Source organism: Pleurodeles waltl, chromosome 4_2 (assembly GCF_031143425.1).
Source record: "Pleurodeles waltl isolate 20211129_DDA chromosome 4_2, aPleWal1.hap1.20221129, whole genome shotgun sequence".
Taxonomy (NCBI): Eukaryota; Metazoa; Chordata; class Amphibia; order Caudata; family Salamandridae; genus Pleurodeles; species Pleurodeles waltl.
In genome coordinates this window covers 797,887,753-797,907,555 of record NC_090443.1, presented here as the reverse complement: position 1 = coordinate 797,907,555, position 19,803 = coordinate 797,887,753, and the positions used below count along the sequence as shown (strand labels likewise).

At 44.1% G+C, this 19,803-nt stretch overlaps 1 protein-coding gene across 5 annotated transcripts in view; it reads left to right on the top strand.

Moving 5' to 3' along the window:
• The first annotated feature begins 15,230 nt into the window (after nucleotides 1–15,230).
• Nucleotides 15,231–19,803, top strand: part of LRRC7 (leucine rich repeat containing 7) — a 1,681,735-nt gene continuing 1,677,162 nt past the window's right edge. Inside the window, exon 1 of one of the 5 annotated variants that reach the window (XM_069232450.1) lies at nucleotides 15,231–15,632. The gene's annotated coding sequence lies outside the window, so the exon portion shown is untranslated. The remainder of the gene's footprint in view (nucleotides 15,633–19,803) is intronic. The other 4 variants (XR_011202959.1, XR_011202958.1, XR_011202960.1 and 1 more) reach the window with 4 other exon arrangements.

Sequence of the window (19,803 nt, the reverse complement as noted above, 5' to 3'; positions counted from 1 at the left end):
TCGTCCCTTGTGTGAACTCTCCCAAATTTCGTCGAACATTTTCTCCCTTTCACTTTCTTCATTTTTCTTGGTCCTCTTTGTCCAATTTCTTTTAATTTTATCATTAATTTTGCATGCTACCCATAATCCTAATAGACAGGCCAGAACAATTAATAGACCCCCTAATATTTTTGCAAGTACTCCATTCCAAATATTGCTAAACCAGCTCCCTACTCTGGCGATTCCTTTTCCCAATTTCTCCAACACTCCAGGTTCCTTCAAATCCTTTAAATCTGTACTATCTTTAGTTAGGTTAGTAAGCATAACTCTAATCTTTTTACTATTGTCAGGTATATATGAGCAACAATGACGCTCGTTGAGCATCTTGCAGACTCCGCCACTTTTTGCTAAAAGAATGTCTAAAACAAGCCGATTTTGAAAAGTCATAGCTCTTTCCACAGCAAGTTCAGTATCCATCAGGAGTATAGCTCCTGTAAAATTTGTCAGCATGTTATCCACAATAGTAGACAACTTTTGAATCTTTATGGAGTTTAAGATAACCCCTACTGAAGGAATTATGGCTCCAAATATGTCTCCAACGACAGCAGCCGCTGTCTCTCGTTTTTGTCTAGCAAGTTGTAATTCAGACGTTTTAGGTATTTGCTTTAAGTCATCAATCTGGTAAATCTTTGGGAAAACTATTCCCAAATAACATGTCCCATACCATCCCTTAGGGAGACGGTAATAAGCATTAAGTCCACAGATATAATAGATCCCAGGGATCGCTGGATCCTTTACTCTGAAACAAAAACACATGTCTGCATTCACTCGTTCCCACAAATAAAGTGTCATGTTCAGATTTTGGCCTATATATACAAAGCCTTCCTACATGCAGTGCATCTATAGCTAATTTACCTTGTGTCTTTATTGCAGTGTAAGCATAATCATTTGCATATGTGAGTTTTTCTAGCCCCTTTTCTAATCTTTCCTTCAGCGCTTTGCGTCTATCATCGGTGTGATCTAAGAAGCTTTTCTCTACAGGTGTCAATAAGCAGGTCAGATTGTTGCGGTATGCATAAACTGTCCCAAATGTAAGCGTCGGTTCAAAGAAGCCTCTAACTAATTTTATACTATGCTCCTTAGCTAACTTATTCAGGAACTCAATCACAGGCACAAAAGAAAACACCACATCTAAATTTGAATAACAATATTGCACATGCTCTTGATTATAGAATCTTGTTAGTAGCAAGCTACAACTTATCCCATAAGTTAACGGAAAGCTATGATAGGTGACCCCTTCTTGTACTGATCAAGGAATCTTTGTGCACACATAACAGTTTTTCGCATCCATGGTCTCAACGTACTCATTCAGCAAGTGATAGAAGACATTAGTGGAAAGTTCCCCTTTTGAGTTAGTTCCCTCATGCAAGTATTTTGTATCTTGCTCAAACTTTTCCCACGGTGTTAGTGTTGTAGTTTCAGGTTTTGGAGCATTGTTAGTCGCTTTCTTATCCAACCACGGCATTCCCACAATCAGACCTACAATTATTATTGCACACACAAAACCTATTATAAGACTCAACCAAATACACACTTTACCCTTTTTGTTACTACCTCTATTATAAGCCATGTCTGTAAAGAATCAGATAGCAGAACAATAATCAACTTGAGGACAATATAAACTCTTTTTTTTCTCTGGACGCAAAGTCTCTTTCTCTTCGCATATATTTACAGCGTTTCACTCACTCCAGGACCCTTTTGTCAAATCAGGTTAGCAGCTTGTCATAATCGGGTTCTCAAAGTCAAATCAGGTTATCAGTGTCACATCCGGTAGTTTATAAGTCTCTTTTCTTTAGCTTTTCAGTTTTCGATTTTCAACAAAGTCTCTTTCTTTTAGTTATCTCAGGTACCGTAGTATTGACCTGGCACTTCACGATCAAAACAGAACGCTAAGAATTCTTGTTGCCATTCAGATGTTCTTGCATATGCCCATTCAGGACCTGCGTACCTTCTATTTGCGGTTCTCTTTCTTTTCAATCTGCGTTCGCCTTGCAATTCTCCTTCACTTAGAACCTCTATTCGGGATGTATCGATTTCTTCTGTTATTATTTCACCTGGTACGCTCCTCTCTTTTGCAGCCTGCTTCTCTGGCCAGCTATCTCCCTTAAGCGTTTTCTTCCTGCTTGACCTTTCAGGACGCTGAACAGCACCCTCCTCTTGTGCTATGGTGTTTTCTCTTGATGGACCTTGTAGGAAGTTGGCTCTGTATGCACTATTTCAAAGTAAGGAATAGTATGCACAGAGTCCAAGGGTTCCCCTTAGAGGTAAGATAGTGGCAAAAAGAGATAATTCTAATGCTCTATTTTGTGGTAGTGTGGTCGAGCAGTAGGCTTATCAGAGGGTAGTGTTAAGCATTTGTTGTACACACACAGGCAATAAATGAGGAACACACACTCAGAGACAATTCCAGGCCAATAGGTTTTTGTATAGAAAAATATATTTTCTTAGTTTATTTTAAGAACCACAGGTTCAAGATTTACATGTAATACTTCAAATGAAAGGTATTTCAGGTAGGTACTTTAGGAACTTTGAATTAGCAAAATAGCATATACAGTTTCACATAAATGACATATAGCTATTTTAAAACTAGACAGTGCAATTTTCAACAGTTCCTGGGGGGAGTAAGAGTTTGTTAGTTTTTGCAGGTAAGTAAACCACCTACGGGGTTCAAGTTTGGATCCAAGGTAGCCCACCGTTGGGGGTTCAGAGCAACCCCAAAGTTACCACACCAGCAACTCAGGGCCGGTCAGGTGCAGAGGTCAAAGTGGTGCCCAAAACGCATAGGCTTCAATGGAGAAGGGGTGCCCCGGTTCCAGTCTGCCAGCAGGTAAGTACCCGCGTCTTCGGAGGGCAGACCAGGGGGGTTTTGTAGGGCACCGAGGGGGACACAAGTCTACACAGAAAGTACACCCTCAGCGGCACGGGGCGGCCAAGTGCAGTGTGCAAACAAGCGTTGGGTTTTCAATAGAAAGCAATGGGAGACCAAGGGGTCTCTTCAGCGATGCAGGCAGGCAGGCAAGGGGGGGGCTCCTCGGGGTAGCCACCACCTGGGCAAGGGAGAGGGCCACCTGGGGGTCGCTCCTGCACTGGAGGTCGGATCCTTCAGGTCCTGGGGGCAGCGGATGCAGTGCCTTTACCAGGTGTCGGGTCTTTGAAGCAGGCAGTCGCGGTCAGGGGGAGCCTCGGGATTCCCTCTGCAGGCGTCGCTGTGGGTGCTCAGGGGGGTCAACTCTGGCTACTCACAGTATCGCAGTCACCGGGGAGTCCTCCCTGAAGTGATTGTTCTCCACAAGTTGAGCCAGGGGCGTCGGGTGCAGAGTGCCAAGTCTCACGCTTCCGGCGGGAAACGCGTGTTGTTTCAAAGTTGCTTCTTTGTTGCAAAGTTGCAGTCTTTGGTGAACAGAGCCGCTGTCCTCTGGAGTTCTTGGTCCTTCTAGATGCAGGGCAGTCCTCTGAGGCTTCAGAGGTCGCTGGTCCCTGGGGAAAGCGTCGCTGGAGCAGTGTCTTTAGAAGTGGGGAGACAGGCCGGTAGAGCTGGGGCCAAAGCAGTTGGTGTCTCCATCTTCTCTGCAGGGTTTTTCAGCTTAGCAGTCCTCTTCTTCTTAGGTTGCAGGAATCTGAGTTCCTAGGTTCTGGGGAGCCCCTAAATACTGAATTTAGGGGTGTGTTTAGGTCTGGGGGGTTAGTAGCCAATGGCTACTAGCCCTGAGGGTGGCTACACCCTCTTTGTGCCTCCTCCCTGAGGGGGGGGCACATCCCTAATCCTATTGGGGGAATCCTCCATCTGCAAGATGGAGGATTTCTAAAAGTTAGAGTCACCTCAGCTCAGGACACCTTAGGGGCTGTCCTGACTGGCCAGTGACTCCTCCTTGTTTTTCTCATTATCTCCTCCGGCCTTGCCGCCAAAAGTGGGGACGTGGCCGGAGGGGGCGGGCAACTCCACTAGCTGGAGTGCCCTGGGGTGCTGTAACAAAGGGGGTGAGCCTTTGAGGCTCACCGCCAGGTGTTACAGTTCCTGCAGGGGGAGATGTGAAGCACCTCCACCCAGTACAGGCTTTGTTGCTAGCCACAGAGTGACAAAGGCACTCTCCCCATGTGGCCAGCAACATGTCTGGAGTGTGGCAGGCTGCTAAAACCAGTCAGCCTACACGGGTAGTTGGTTAAGGCTTCAGGGGGCACCTCTAAGGTGCCCTCTGGGGTGTATGTTACAATAAAATGTACACTGGCATCAGTGTGCATTTATTGTGCTTAGAAGTTTGATACCAAACTTCACAGTTTTCAGTGTAGCCATTATGGTGCTGTGGAGTTCGTGCATGACAGACTCCCAGACCATATACTCTTATGGCTACCCTGCACTTACAATGTCTAAGGTTTTGCTTAGACACTGTAGGGGCATAGTGCTCATGCACCTATGCCCTCACCTATGGTATAGTGCACCCTGCCTTAGGGCTGTAAGGCCTGCTAGAGGGGTGACTTATCTATACCTGTAGGCAGTGTGAGGTTGGCATGGCACCCTGAGGGGAGTGCCATGTCGACTTAGTCGTTTTATCCCCACTAGCACACACAAGCTGGCAAGCAGTGTGTCTGTGCTGAGTGAGTGGTCCCCAGGGTGGCATAAGACATGCTGCAGCTCTTAGAGACCTTCCCTGGCATCAGGGCCCTTGGTACCAGGGGTACCAGTTACAAGGGACTTACCTGGATGCCAGGGTGTGCCAATTGTGGAAACAAAAGTACAGGTTAGGGAAAGAACACTGGTGCTGGGGCCTGGTTAGCAGGCCTCAGGACACTTTCAAATCAAAACTTAGCATCAGCAAAGGCAAAAAGTCAGGGGGTAACCATGCCAAGGAGGCATTTCCTTACAGACCTGCAACTGGCTCAGGGGATGCCGGTGTACTTTGATCTCTTTCTACTATTTCCCCTTCTTCTTCTTCTTCTTCTTCTTCTTCTAGATCTGTAACAGGTTCAAGTTCTAACCCGTATCCATCTACTTCTGGGAGAACCTCTCCTTGATTTAGTTCTCCTGCTCATGCTTCTTGACAACCACCCAGTCACCGGCTTGCAGGGTGTGACCTGGATCACTGATCGGTGGCAATGTGTTAGCTTCCACCTGGTGAGAAAAAGAGCGAACCACATCAGCCAAACCTTTGCAGTAGTCCAACACCATGTCATCCGTGATATTCACAAGAGCATTTGCAGGTACTGCGGGCAGCCTCATAGCTCTGCCCATAATGATCTCATGGGGTGATAATCCAGTCTTCTTATCAGGGGTGTTCCTCATCGACATCAGCACTAAAGGTAATGCATCTGGCCATTTCATATTGGTAGATGCGCACATTTTCGCCATTCTCTATTTCAAGGTACCATTCATTTGCTCTACTAGTCCTGATGCTTCAGGGCGGTAGCTACAATGCAGCTTCTGTTCAATGTCTAATGCAGCACACAAAAGGTTAATCACCTCGTTGTCGAAGTGTCTGCCCCTATCTGATTCTATAGAGACCGGAAACCTGAACCTGGGTATTAGTTCCCTAAGCAGCAACTTTGCAACTGTGAGACTGTCATTTCTACGTGTGGGGTAAGCTTCAATCCAATGGCTGAAAACACACACAATCACCAACACGTACTTCAATCCTCCACAAACAGGCATCTCAATGAAATCCATTTGCATCTTGCCAAATGGACCGCCAGCTCTCCCTATGTGGCTCAGTGTTACCACAGTCCCTTTTCCGGCATTCATCTGTTGACAGATGATGCACCTGTGACAAGTAACCTCTGCGGCATGTCTGAATTTTGGGTTAAACCAATCAATTTTGAATGACCTGATCATTGCATCTCTTCCAAGATGAGCCTGTCCATGGTATAGCCTCGCAAATTGTGACAGAAGACTGTTCGGCAAAACCAGTTTCCCCTCCTCTGAGACCCATAAGTCATCAGCTCTTTGTACACATTGCATTCTCTGCCAGGAGCGTTTTTCCTCCTTACTAGCACGACTCTGTAATAATTTTAGCTCATCTAGTGTACCAACCACCCTTAATGCAAGGTTTAAACATGTGTCATTTTCAGTTTGCGGTAACAGTTCCCACTGATCCTTGAACGATATACAGTTCAATGCACAAAATCTTGCGACTTGATCTGCATAACCGTTTCCCATGGACACAAAGGGGGTTATTCTAACTTTGGAGGAGGTGTTAATCCGTCCCAAAAGTGACGGAAAAGTGACGGATTTACCACCAGGCGTATTACGAGTCCATTATATCCTATGGAACTCGTAATACGGCTGGTGGTATATCCGTCACTTTACCGTCACTTTTGGGACGGATTAACACTCCTCCAAAGTTAGAATAACCCCCAAAGTCTTGTGATTTAACGTGAGCATTGCATTTTACCATGGCAATTTCAAGAGGTAACTGAATTGCATGTAACAAATGCTTAATTTGTTCACCATTTTTCACAGGAGAACCAGGAGAGGTCATGAACCCTCTCTGTGACCACAATTCGCCAAAATCATGTACAATTCCAAATCCATATCTGCTGTCAGTATAGATAGTGACTCTCAGATTTTCAGCTGCGTGGCATGCCTTGGTAAGGGCAATTAGTTCTGCCACTTGTGCGGAATACACTCTCTCGAGCCAGGAAGCTTCAATGATACCAGCTATGGTACATACAGCGTAACCTGCTCTCAGCATTCCGATTGAGTCTCTCAAACAGGATCCATCAACAAACATAATGCAGTCATTTTCTTTTAACTGTGTATCTTGAATATCAGGTCGGGGCTTGGTACATAGTTCTGTTACCTCAAGACAATCATGCTCCACTTCCTCTTCATTATTAATCTCGGTACTCTCAGCAGGAAGTAGGGTTGCCGGGTTTAATACAGTACATCGCTTCAGTGAAACATTAGGTGACCCCAGTATAATTGTCTCATATCTGGTAAGTCGGGCATTTGTCATGTGCTGAGTTTTGGTTCGAGTCAACAAAATTTTAACTGAATGCGGAACCATTACTGTTAGGGGATATCCCATCACTATGTCTACACACTGGGTGAGGCTTTGACCAACTGCTGCAACTGCGCACAAATAACCCGGTAAGGCTGCTGCGACGGGGTCCAAGGTAGCTGAAAAATATGCTACAGGGCGATTTGCACCTCCATGGACCTGTGTTAAGACAGACAAAGAACAAGCATCACGTTCATGACAAAACAGTAGAAAAGGCTTCGTGTAATCAGGCATACCCAAAGCTGGCGCCCTGCACATGCACTCTCTCAACTCCATGAATGACTCAAGCTCTTCTTTTGATAAGGCTATGGTATACGGTTCATCCTTAATCTCTTTACCTGTCAGCCTTATCAATGGTTTTGAGATAATTGAGAAGTTGGGTATCCACTGGCGACAGTAACCCACCATTCCCAAAAACATCCTGACATCTCTCTTTGTCGTCGGGGGGTTCATCTGCAAAATGGCTGTTATCCTTTCCTTTGATATTCTCCTGGACCCTCTTTCAATCAAATGTCCTAAGTACTTCACCTCTTTCTGACAGTATTGCAGCTTCTTTGGTGACACTTTATGTCCATTCTTTCCCAAATGGTTCAGTAAGGCGATTGTGTCATACCTAAGTCATCTTTTGTCCTGGACGCAATCAGCAAGTCATCAATGTACTGCACTAGAGTCGAATTGAAAGGCAGTACTAAGGATTCTAATTCCTTTTTCAATATCTGATTGAAGATGGACGGTGATTCAGAAAACCCTTGAGGAATTCTGCACCAACTGTACACCTTGTCCAGGAATTTGAAACTGAATAAAAAGTGGCTGTCCTCATGAAGAGGTATTGAAAAGAAAGCTTGTGATAAGTCTACAACGGTGAACCATTCAGCATCACACAGGACCTGAAACATAATCACTGCTGGATTGGGCACTATGGGGCAACACTTCACCACAATCTCATTTATTTTTCTCAAATCCTGCACAATTCGAACTTTCCCACAAGGCTTTTTCAAACCCATTATCGGTGAATTGCACGGGCTGCTCAATACTTCCTTCAGGACTCCTTGCTTTACAAAGTCTGCGATTATTTGCGACACCTGGATAAGAACATCTTGTGCCATGTGATATTGTGGCACCTGGGGAAACACTGCATTTGGTTTCACTTGTACCTTAACTGGTTCCACTCCTTTTATCAGTCCCACTTCTTTTCCTGTCAAATCCCACACTTTCTCTGTCACTGTTCCCTGTAACTCGGCAGGTAAGTCAATCACTGTAAGCATCGGGAACAATGTAATCAAAGGGTAATCTTCATTCACGGTTTCTGTCTCTGACTCTAAGAACTGACCATCATCTCGTTCATCATCACTGTTTGTCTGCACCTCAATTCCATCATTGGAACAGGTAATCGAACATTTTGTCTTGCACAGTAAGTCCCAGTAGGGATACTGGACTTGAATTGCATACTACAAACTTATGCAGTCCCTGGAAGTTGCCAATCTCAACTTGCACTGGATCTGTAATTGGATTTGTCAGGTACTGGTTTGCTACTCCGACCACCCTTATGGTACGCCCTGAAAGTGGCAATTTCAGAACCTCTGCACTTCTGACCGTGGAGCGAGTAGCTCCAGTGTCAACCAAGAATGAAACCTTGTGACCCATTACCTTTCCTTCTACATAGGGTCCCCTCTAATCTACCTCTAAGGACGCTGCAAACCTGCACTCTTTACTATCTGAACTGTCATCCGACCATTCCTCATTCATTCCATCGTCACCACACAATGGGAATTGCTGTACTGTATGATTTTGGCTCATTACTTGACCTGTGACCTGCTGAGGAAGCATCTCCTGTTGCTGTCCCATTGGAGCCATTAGTAGTTGCATTTGCTGTCTAGGTACCATGGGAACCTGCTGTTGTACTTGCTGCATTTGTGCTGGGTGAACACGCGGCATTTGCATTTGCTGCATGGGCTGTAGCCCCTGCATCTGAGCCATGTTATTTTGGAAGTTCGGATTTTGATCTCTCAATTTTGGACCTCTCACATTTTGCAATGTACCGACATTAGTGCTTTGTTGAACGACACCATCCTGCACCACATTTGGGCATTCCCGCTTCCAATGCCCCACGCCCCCGCACGCGTGACATGGTGACATCCTTTTCATCCCTTGTGCGTCATTTTGAACCACAACAGTATTCAAGTCTGGACCGTGATTCACAAAACCTCGACCTCAACCTCTCATTTGTGCCTGAAACACACCATTCCCTTGCGGTTGCTGCTGTATCATCTGTTGAACTCCATTTCCCTGGATTCCAGCCTGCGCTGCTCTTATCTGCATCACCATCACTGTCTCCTTCAACTTTTTCTGCTTTAGCTCAATCTCATCACTACAGTATTTTGCATACTGCAACACTTTATCAATCGGCTTCGCTTGCCAACAAATCAAATGATTCTTAATCATCTGGCTAACCTCTGGTCTCAGCCCTTCAACAAATCTGAACACAAGATGGTTCCTGTCTTTCGGCTCAATGGTCCCAGTTCTACTGTAATGTTTGAAGGACTTCAAAAACCTCTCATAGTAAGCATGTATTGATTCCTTAACCTCCTGTGAGGTCCAGTCGATTTTCTGCCAATCAGTCACCTTCGGCGACACTTTCTGCTTCAAAAATTCAATCACTTTATGATAGTACTTCATCACCTCCTCAGCGGGTGCTCCGGTCACCTTATCCCTTGCCGGCTCCTTTGTCGGCCAGTCTACCCCTCCCTTGCACTCGAGCCATAAGTCGGGCGGAACAATGATCTCAAACAAGGTATTCAAGTCTTCCCAGAGACACTTCACAAGCTTCACAAACCTATCTGTTTGTTGGTACCACTCGATCGGTTACTCCCTCAATCGGGGATAATCATTTATAAAAGATAGGATGTCTCCTCTGGACCACGGTACATGAATTAAAACCCCACCAGCTGTCTCTCTCATTGGTAGCATTTTTACTGATTCCGTATCTGGTGTAGTTTTGGCTTTACTCGATCCCGGACTGTCACCTTTCTCCTTGTCTCTTTTCTTTGCCCATCTGCCTTCCCACTTTTCTAACGCTCCCCAGATTTGCGAACTTTGCAATATTTCCTTTAAATACGCTTTCATTCCGGCAGACCTCATATGCTCTAAGTCTTTTGAATCAAAGTCTAACCTGTAACTTCTTTTCAAATGTTTAGTATTCTCAATATCAATATTGTACTTGTCTGCCAGGTTCGTTAATTTCTGATGTACCTTGCCTACTTCTTTAGTAATCTTAGGGCACAGGTATCTCAACTCTGCTCTGTGTATGACTCTAGTCTGTTCACCCCCATTGTTCCTTCCACTAATTCAGCAGCTTCCACGCCCAGTCTTACAAAGTTCAGATAATCATTTTTCTCTGACCTTTCCGGTTCTACTGTCGTTACTGTAGTCTTTTGCGTAGTAAAGGTCTTCTCTAACCACTCATTCAACTGTTGTACCGTAAAACCTTGCAATGAGATGTTCCCTGCATGCATCATTGGTGACTGTCAAGCCTTCGTACTTGTTGTTTGTGGGGTTAATATCCCTAGCCCTGCCTGCCTCATTGCTCCCAATGGTGTTTCAACTGGGCTAAGGTCTATCAAAGACCTCAGGTTCTCAACCGCTTGCTCTCCCGGGGACATTAACTGGGGGGTTCCTAAGGACCCTCCTCTTAGCACATCTTGGGTCATTACTCCCTGATCACATACACCAGGCTTACCTTGTGCATATAATGGCACCGGCGGACCAACAGTAATTGGTAACGATATTGCAGCTGGTGTCTGACCCGGTCCCAAACCTCGTGGAGCAGCGACTCCAAAGGTCTGGCCTTCTGAAGCCGGGGCAGGTATTAACGGAGGTCCAGCTGCTGGGTTATATCCTGGTATCAGTTGTGGCTGTGGCTGGGGCAGTAACTGTGGAGTTGACTCAATCTGCATTAACCTTGATTTTGTATATATCGGGTCCGGCTGCACTATCAGGTTTGTAGTAGTCTCTAGTACTGGGGTGTCTGGGTAGATTCTCTGTATCTGCAGTGGAGGTTGCAACTGTATCTCCATGTCTGGTGCAGTGGGTACACTGACACCATTCTGTATCGAACCCGTATCACTAGTCTGTGCTGTATCAGTAACTCCCTTCTCCTGCGTCTGGTTCCCAGAAACCGCACTAGTGCTCGGAACATTGTCGCTTACCGCATAAGGTGGTGGGCGATCATGTAATATCCGATCCAGAAATTCTTTGTTATCTGAATCTTCCTCTTCTTCCCAAGCTCTTTTAGTGTCTTTAGGCTTACTAGAGTCTTTGTCTGTTTTGCATGTGGCTTTCTTTCCCAGTGCCTCATCGCCCTGTGTTATTGCTGGGAACAATTTTAATCCGTCAACTATTCCTCGTCTCCACATTTTACTCTCGTTGTCACATCTAGCCTCAGCCAAAGTCTTTTCTGCCCTTTTTATTCTCCTTTGGAATTTTTCTTGCCGCTGTTTAATGGCCATTAAATCCCAAATTGCTAAAGCCTCATACTGTGCTGGCCTCGGAGGTGGTTTCTGTACACTTAACATCCATCTTAGATTTTCTAGAACTCTCGTGTTGAATGTCCCATGTTCTGGGAACGCCAAACATCCCTCTTTTTCTGTCAATTTGCGCCACTGTTTCATCCATAAACAAGGCGTGACGCCTTTTTCCTCCATGACTATATAAGCTGGAGTTCCCTCAGGCGGTGTAGGCTCCCCTTCACTCACCATAATGTATGTGTCTCCCTTCAGAGCACTCTTAAAAGCTTTGACAAAATTCATCTTTACGTCTTTTCTCTTGTTTGTATTTGATCTGAAAGTGACTTTGATTCCCAGGACACTCTTCACCCACCTTTTTCAACCTATTGCCTCTCACGGACGGCAGCCAATCCGTGCACGACCCCTCTCGACAACTGACCTATCTCAGCGCGGCACCACTGACGTCACACTCACACACTGCAGCTGACAAAGTCTTGCGGCTTGTCCGCCCCTCACTGAATTCACATCAAACTAATGCAAAAAGCACTGCGAGCACCTTTAACAACAACAACACAAATCTGCCAGTTTACTACAGGAAGGGTATCACATCTGCTTCAGAACTTTATAGAGATTTCACTTGAAGCCTCGGCTGCTACTCTCCCCTTCTCAGTTCCCACACCCGCAAGCAGAATTCGACCCACGAATCCTACTCTCGACTTGTCAATGGTTTGTCCTAGTGCACTTTAGAACTTGCCAAATCTCCATTGAAGGTTTCACACATACAATTTGACTCAGACTCGACTTGTCAACCACGCCCGATTGACCTAATTAAACCGCACAAATTACAACATAAACCCAAGTGTCTCCTACACTTGTCAATATACTCTGGAGTCTTAGACCACGACGGGTCCGTACATGAACAACCAACCACGTGGATAATTTTGAGCACAAAGCGCCACACTCATTTGAAGTACGCCGACTTCCCTACTCTCATACTACGGAGTACGCCCACTCCTACTAAAACAACACTTACCTGGCCTAGATACACACAAACTTCACAAATCACCTGCAAATGCATAAGCTAAGCAAGCGCAAATCCTACACCACACATGCTAGGACACCGAGAACATTCCCAACTCACTTAGGCAGGCTCCGAGATCCCGGGAAAGTCATGGTAAATTTAGAAACACATCATACCTCCAATTTGCATTATCTCAGAAAAACAATTTAAACAATGATTCTCCGTCCTAGGGCCCCAAAGGGCCAAACCGTCGCTCTGCTACCAGAACTGTTAACGCGTCCCTTTATGATAATTTATTACACATCAGGACTCATTTTAGGCCAATGAATCTTTTGACCCAGTTGAGAGACACCTTAGGACGAGATAGCTAATCAATATGTCGATCAATACGTCTATGATGTCATCAATATTTATCACAACAATATATTTCACTTTAGTCAAAGTCATTAATCAATTCAAGCATATACCATGACCTTTCAGTCATGAATAACCACACTGGTTTAGTAGAAGTTTATAAGTTTTATTCCCTATTGATTACAATCTACTAGCAGGTGCGTCAATCTCAAAACCAAGAAACATAATAGCATAGTCATGATATGGCAACTTTGATAAGATTTCATTAGAGCCAGAATTACAAACATCAGAACATAACACGGCGTGAACATAGATCAATTTTAGCAAAGTATCAGTAATGCGTCAGTTCAACAAAGCATAGATTCAGTCGTTTGTCTATTTGCGTCGGTTTAATGAACACCTGTCCTAACCACTGATTGGCATTTGCATGTTGGGCTTCATGCAAAACAACTTAGAACACTAATTTGGAAAACATCTAACTAAGGTCTCTGTCAAAAGTAAGCTGATGGTACCTAGAAAGGAAAAGCAAACAGACAAATCACAATTGCATTGTCATAATTACCCTCCAAAGATTAGGTCAGCACACAGGTTCAGTCTTCGTCTTCAGGACATCAGTCAATCGCCATCTGTCAGAACTCAGTTCTGGGGCAAAAGGGCACTTCCCTCATATGGAGGTAAAGTGTAAAAATTGACAATTCTAAGGGCAAGGATGGTTTTAAGTAAACCAACAAGTCACCAAACAGAGTGACAAAGTTTCTGGATAAAATCAATAGCATTCCCTACCTAATTTTTCCTGACTCCCCGTGACATGGGTTTTTATCCCCTATTCGTTGTACATTCCCCCAAAATTCTATTGGTCATCTGTTATACCCCACTATCTTTAACCTATCAGAATGAACATTAGGTAACCTAACTCTTCACCCCATATTATTTTACAAGTCTTTGATTGGTCTTCTTAATTGACGTCTTCAGAGGTGGCACGTCCAGTATGATTTCATCCTTCTGTAATTCTTTGCACATCTTTGGTCAGCAGTTCCATTGTCTTCACTGGTTTGAATGACCTTGTACATTACATTAATCTACACTGTTTCATTTTAATTTTAACATTTATTCTGCAAACGAGAGAAAAAACTGTGAGAACGGATCTAACATGGTTACATTCGTCTTCTAGTTTGGAGGAAAAAAATAATAATAATAAGGTCGTGTCCTTTTATGAGTCAGCACACTGCAAGATAGAAAAATACATTTAATATGAGAACCAAGCAGCTAAACTTCGGCTCATGCTAACTTAAGGCCTATGAGGATTTCAGTACAGGTTCAATAACGCAAACGTTAGTATAAACTTATTTAAACATAATATAAACATTTTGAACATCATTATTAGTTCACATATACATTGGTGGCCACTCCCCGTGGTCACAATTTAGGTGCACGTTTTAAGCAAAATTACTATTACAGTTTCTATGCAGCATTAGCACACATTAGTTAATGAACATTTATATTAATATAGATTATATAAGCTACGCTCTCTCAACTGTGTAAAAGGAGCAGAACGTGCGTTGCAAACGGTAGCACTGAGTGAGTTGGCAGGCCTGCAGTTCATAGCATGCACTACGCAATAATCATGTGCTGCATGAAAAAAAAACTACACAAACACAACACCTTGAAAAAAATCAAGTGTTCTCAGGGAGCAGTAGATGACGTCAAACCGGGAAATGTTAACAGGGAATACATTGCTGGCAAGGAACACCTTAAGGGTGTTTACAGTCGCTGAGAAATCAGTCTTTTGCCGGTAAAGTTAATGACACCAATAAAGAACCCATAGGGACCTGTTTCAAAGTCGGGTTAATTGGTGTCGGTAGGACCCACCCCATTTAAAGCCCTGTCCAATCTCATCCTACAGAATCCTGTGTCATTTAGGGAACTCCACTGTGGTTCATGCCTACAAAAATAAGTGTAAGACCTATCATGAAAACAAAATATCGCTTTGACCTCCTATCACTGTTCATTCAGTGACCGAATAACCAAGCCATCGCCATGCGCTGCTTTACTTGGAAGACAAGAAACAGCAGTTTCCAAGGAAATAATTGTGACCCACCCACCCACCAGAGAACTGTGCGAAAGAAAACCCAAGTATACGTTTCTGTGACTTAAAGCCCGTTTCCGGAAAGTGTCGCCACGGTTATCTTTACGATTTTTTTTACCACAGTGATAGGTTGGTACCTCCCAAAAGAAAGAAAAGAGGACGGGTTTTGGAATCACTTTAGTGTCCTTATAAAAGCTGGTGCGCGCTGATCAGCGTTCCCGCACCTCACAACCTAAGCTAAGCTCGTCATACGACTATTTCTGTCTGAGTGAGACGCTGCTCTCCGAGACGGGGCGGAGCTGGGAGTGAGCTCTCCGTGATGAGCCAATTCTGCATGAAGAAGGAGGAGCCCCGAAGGGAGCCGATGAGCAGCCGATGCACGAAATTCCGTGGGATACCCGGTCTTCAGCCTGCTTCTCTTTTTCCCCGTGTTCTGTTTTTTTCTGCCTTCCCTGCTGTTACCGTGCCCAGGTTAAGCATCTTTTCTTCCACCTGTGCCCTTCTTTTTTCTCCGGGTCTCCGTTTCTCTTCTCCATCTGGCTTCCGCGGTACTCGTTTCCAAGCGGGAGGTGTACAGTCGGGCGCTGAATGCGCTGGGCACCGGGAATTACATGGCGAGATGAGATTTGACTCAACGGGTAAGTCAAACGGGGTTATAAACGCTAACGGTTAATTACTGCATTGGTGCGTAAGTGCCACGGACACGCGTGTGGGCGGCTGTTCTGAACCAGCAGGTGTGAGAGCCGGTAGCGCATTCTCGCCCGCCGTACACCTGCTTCTAACTCCATATGTGTGGCTAATAGTAGAATTGAATTCCAGTGATGCATTACTGCTCCAGACACCCCAGCGTGTGGTTTTATTTAACCAGCAGGTACGAGGGCTTGCAGCATATTCCTGCCACGCACCTGCGCCCAACTCCGTATGTGTAGCTGTTGGCACAGTTGCATTGATGCGTTATTGCCACGGAAACCCCGGTGGGTGGCTCTCCTTCACCGTGCTGAGTATTAGCAATGATGATTCCAAAACTGCATAGGAAATAAACCGCTACTTAAAGGGTTCTTCAAGCCTTTTATTAATGGTTAATAACATCTGGCACCAAGGTGTTTCAATCGTTTCACGCAGTAAGAACGTACTAACCTGTACACATGACTATATTTTAACAGAGCAGGTTATAGATACAATGTTCCTGATGTGTTTATAAGCGAAAACGAATCTTAATGTTTTGTACATCACTAACGGGCGCGAGAGCGCTCTGGGATGCTCTGAGCTGCCCGGACAGGATGCCCCCTGTGCATCCTGGCAAACTATGAAGATGAGCTGTGTTTATGAAAGTGCAGCGCGTTTTTTAACCTTTCACCTCTTTCCCTTACTGTCGCCTTTTCTTATTTACGCATCTGTAGAGACCCTCCAATTATTTACAGATACTGAATATGCTCCTTCCTTTGTACCATCGTTTTAGTATTTTCCCTTCGAAAACCTCACATTTCTGTAGTATAAAACTAACCTATTGTGATTTGCACAGTACACACTTGAGTTACACTTTCTCAAAATGGAGGCATTCTTTTACTGATGACAAGCCCTACTTCTTTGAGGGGAGTGCAGTATTTCGCCAATATTGGACAACAGATTAACCGAAGGCACTTTCTGTCGGGTGTTATTACCCACGTTAGTTGTACTCGATTTCTCTGTGCCACAAGGATCAAGGGCCACGATGGCCTATCAGCGATTCATCACCTGATCTGAAATTTCCTCACGACACAATCGTTTTTATTCTACATTTTAATTTCTATATATTCTTAAGATACCTGTCTAATAAGGATCAATGACGTGACGAGTTTCCCTATCGGCTGTGAAAGAATTAAGTGTGCGTTTTCCACACCCCAAGGCCCACAACCTGTGGCTAACTTACTTCTTTGCTCTATCTGAGCATGGCCCAGCAGCGGATACCTTCTTTCTACTGCTGCCAAAGCGATCTATACTTTTGTGTCCGATCTATATTTTTGACTACAGCAAACGTCCTTCCTAGTATGACATTTACCCTACTAAGGGCACATCATTTCTTTTTTTTTCTCTGGTTTGATTCACGATATCCACAGTTATCCTAAGTAAAGCCACTAAAACCCGCTCTTGTATTGTGATATTCATTGCATAACTGGTCCATGAACTCGATTGAACGCTTGCTGTTCCAGCTGTGACCCCCAGTCAAAAAGCCAAGAGCGCACATTGACGTACAGTCTAAAACTGTGCAGAAGCAAAACAGCCATAATGAGAAATAGCTACAATGAAGGACCCAGTGGTAGCTAGGATACGTATAATTGCTCCACACATCCTGCCAATGAAATCCTTTGAAAATGGACAAGTGACCACTACATGTAAAGAGCTCCTTTTGATAGTAACTAGAACCTTTATTGAGGTTCCACATTCTGGCCTCAGTTTTTATATAGGAGTGCACAGTTCACAGTACAATGAGAATAGTGTTGACTCTGACTGTCCCACTGCAATCCCCATCGACCTACCATTTCCAAAACCCATGGATTGACTTCTGACTTTTGTATTTTAGCCAGAAACAGGAACATGTCCACACACTTATTATTTGACCTGACATTAAGGACTCTGGTTCACTCACAATTAAACAACTTTTTTGTATTTGTATTGCACTTTTTTTTTTTTTTTTTTTAAATTAAATTGCCTACACCTCTCGAACCCAGTACCTTGGTACTGCTCTGTCTGACAGCATATGTGACGCCGCAGGGACCTGCTGCGGTCGGATTGACGGTCCGCGTTTCGGGTGGCTGGTCCCACTGAGGGCCACTTTTTTGGGCCGCAACTTGTTTTCTCAACAGTGGCGTGGCTCGGGAGTCCTCTCTTAGGCTCTGGGTCGCATCGCGTTCGCTTACAGTCCCTGTAATTTTTCTTACATGCTTGCAGGACTTTTTTTTTTCTCTTTTTCTTTTCTTTTTTCTTTTGCTTCTTGTGGCCATATTTTCTACTTCCCAGGTGTCTGTGTTTCCTTCCCTGCATGCATTGCACTACCTTTTCTACAATGGCAATTTTTCCATTCACCTGTATGTGGCTTTCCCAATCCAAGATGGTACCTTTAGTTCTTCCTACATGTCACTTACTGTTTGTCAGTATATAAACACAGAAGGTCTTCTTTTCCTTGCGTTGCAAACACTTCCGTCCTGGTGGTGCACCTCGCTTCTGCTTCCCGTGGTTTTGGACCTATCCTGTTTTTTGCCTGCAGTTTTGTTGTTCCTGATTCTTTATTCTTGTCAGCTTTTTTTTTTTTATCAGGACTTCCTGTAATCTAAGGTTTTTTTTTCTTCCCAATTTTGTTTTTTTTTGCTCTGGGACTCCTTCTGGAGGTTATGGCCTGCTGGCCGTTGTATTGTCAGCAGCACCGTGGTACTGGAAAGGGTCCCCCCCCTTACTTTGGTCAATCCAGAACAAGCAAGAAACAAGGAGGTGCCTGAGACTGGCAGACTGCAGCGGTAAGAAACGTGCAAACCGTGACCGCATATTCAAGGGCCTGAGCGTCCACTATAAAGAAGCATGGACAGAATGAGGTCTCTTACAAGTGCCATCAGACTTTGAAGATTGGCGATACAGTCCTCGGTGATGCGTAAGGAACCCGTAGGATCTGCTGAGGACCAAGACCTAGGCACCTTTTCAATAAACCTCTCCCCTTCATAGGCTGTTGGCACACTTGGGCTTTTGGACTGCTTTTCCCCATGAAGCAAGTGGAAAAATTTTTTATGACTGGCCAATGTGCCTTTAAGTCCCACTTGTCTCTCTAGAATAAGAGCATTTCTAATCCTGGTCACTTTCTTATCCAGAATTTGGTGCAGTTCTTCTAGTTCTGATTTTCACAAAACTATCATTGTGCTGTTCATGGTTTCCGACCCTTTTAGGAGGATTTAAATAAAACAACTGGAACTATCTCAACAGATTGCCTGGTAAATAATATATTATAAATGAGTTCACCTATCTAATTTTGTTAGCAGCTTTACAACATAAGCCTTTATCTCTTGAAGAAGTTTCATCAGTGTTCAGAATAGCAGCAGTCATTTTTCTGATGTTAAATTCTATAGGATCACAACCACTTCTTGCTAGATTATAGATGTCAGGAGAGCTGTAGTTCAAAGGGACAGTTGAAAATAGAGACCCTTATTCTGTAGTAATCATGTAATTTCTGAATTGTGGATAGTGCATGGCCACAAACAATGGGCCGTTCCTCACATCCAGATTCTTTTTCAGTAGGAAGCCCTAGATCAATGTTATTGAGCTTTTTAGTTAGTCCATCCACATCAAGCCAGGCCTGTTTCCAGTACAAAATTTGTAAATCATTCTTCTGATTAGAATTTGATTTTATTCACATTTAACCTGTCAATGATGAAGGATATAATTATTTGTGGTGGAGCAGTTATGGGGTGTTTTTTATTTTGTGGCCTGGTTTGTGTCAATTACCTATTTTTATGGTGGTTATATAAATGTTCATGCTTTTGTGCTCTCTTCGATGTGTCTCAGGCCTATATTGTGGATAGATTATCTGACCCATTGTCTGCATAGTACACATGAGTTGCTGACCAGATACTTCTGCTTCCTCTGGATCTTGTAATAACACATCAGTATCATCTCTGTACCCACATATGTTTGTGTGAACAGGTGCCACGATTGGTTCAGTAGTAGGTTGGAGGATTTGAAAAAGAAGGAGAAAATATCAACAGAAGGGCAATACTTGAATAAGAACTCTTGGAGAATATGAAATTCTTTTGTTGAAATTATTTTTGGTATGTGTATCAATTATGA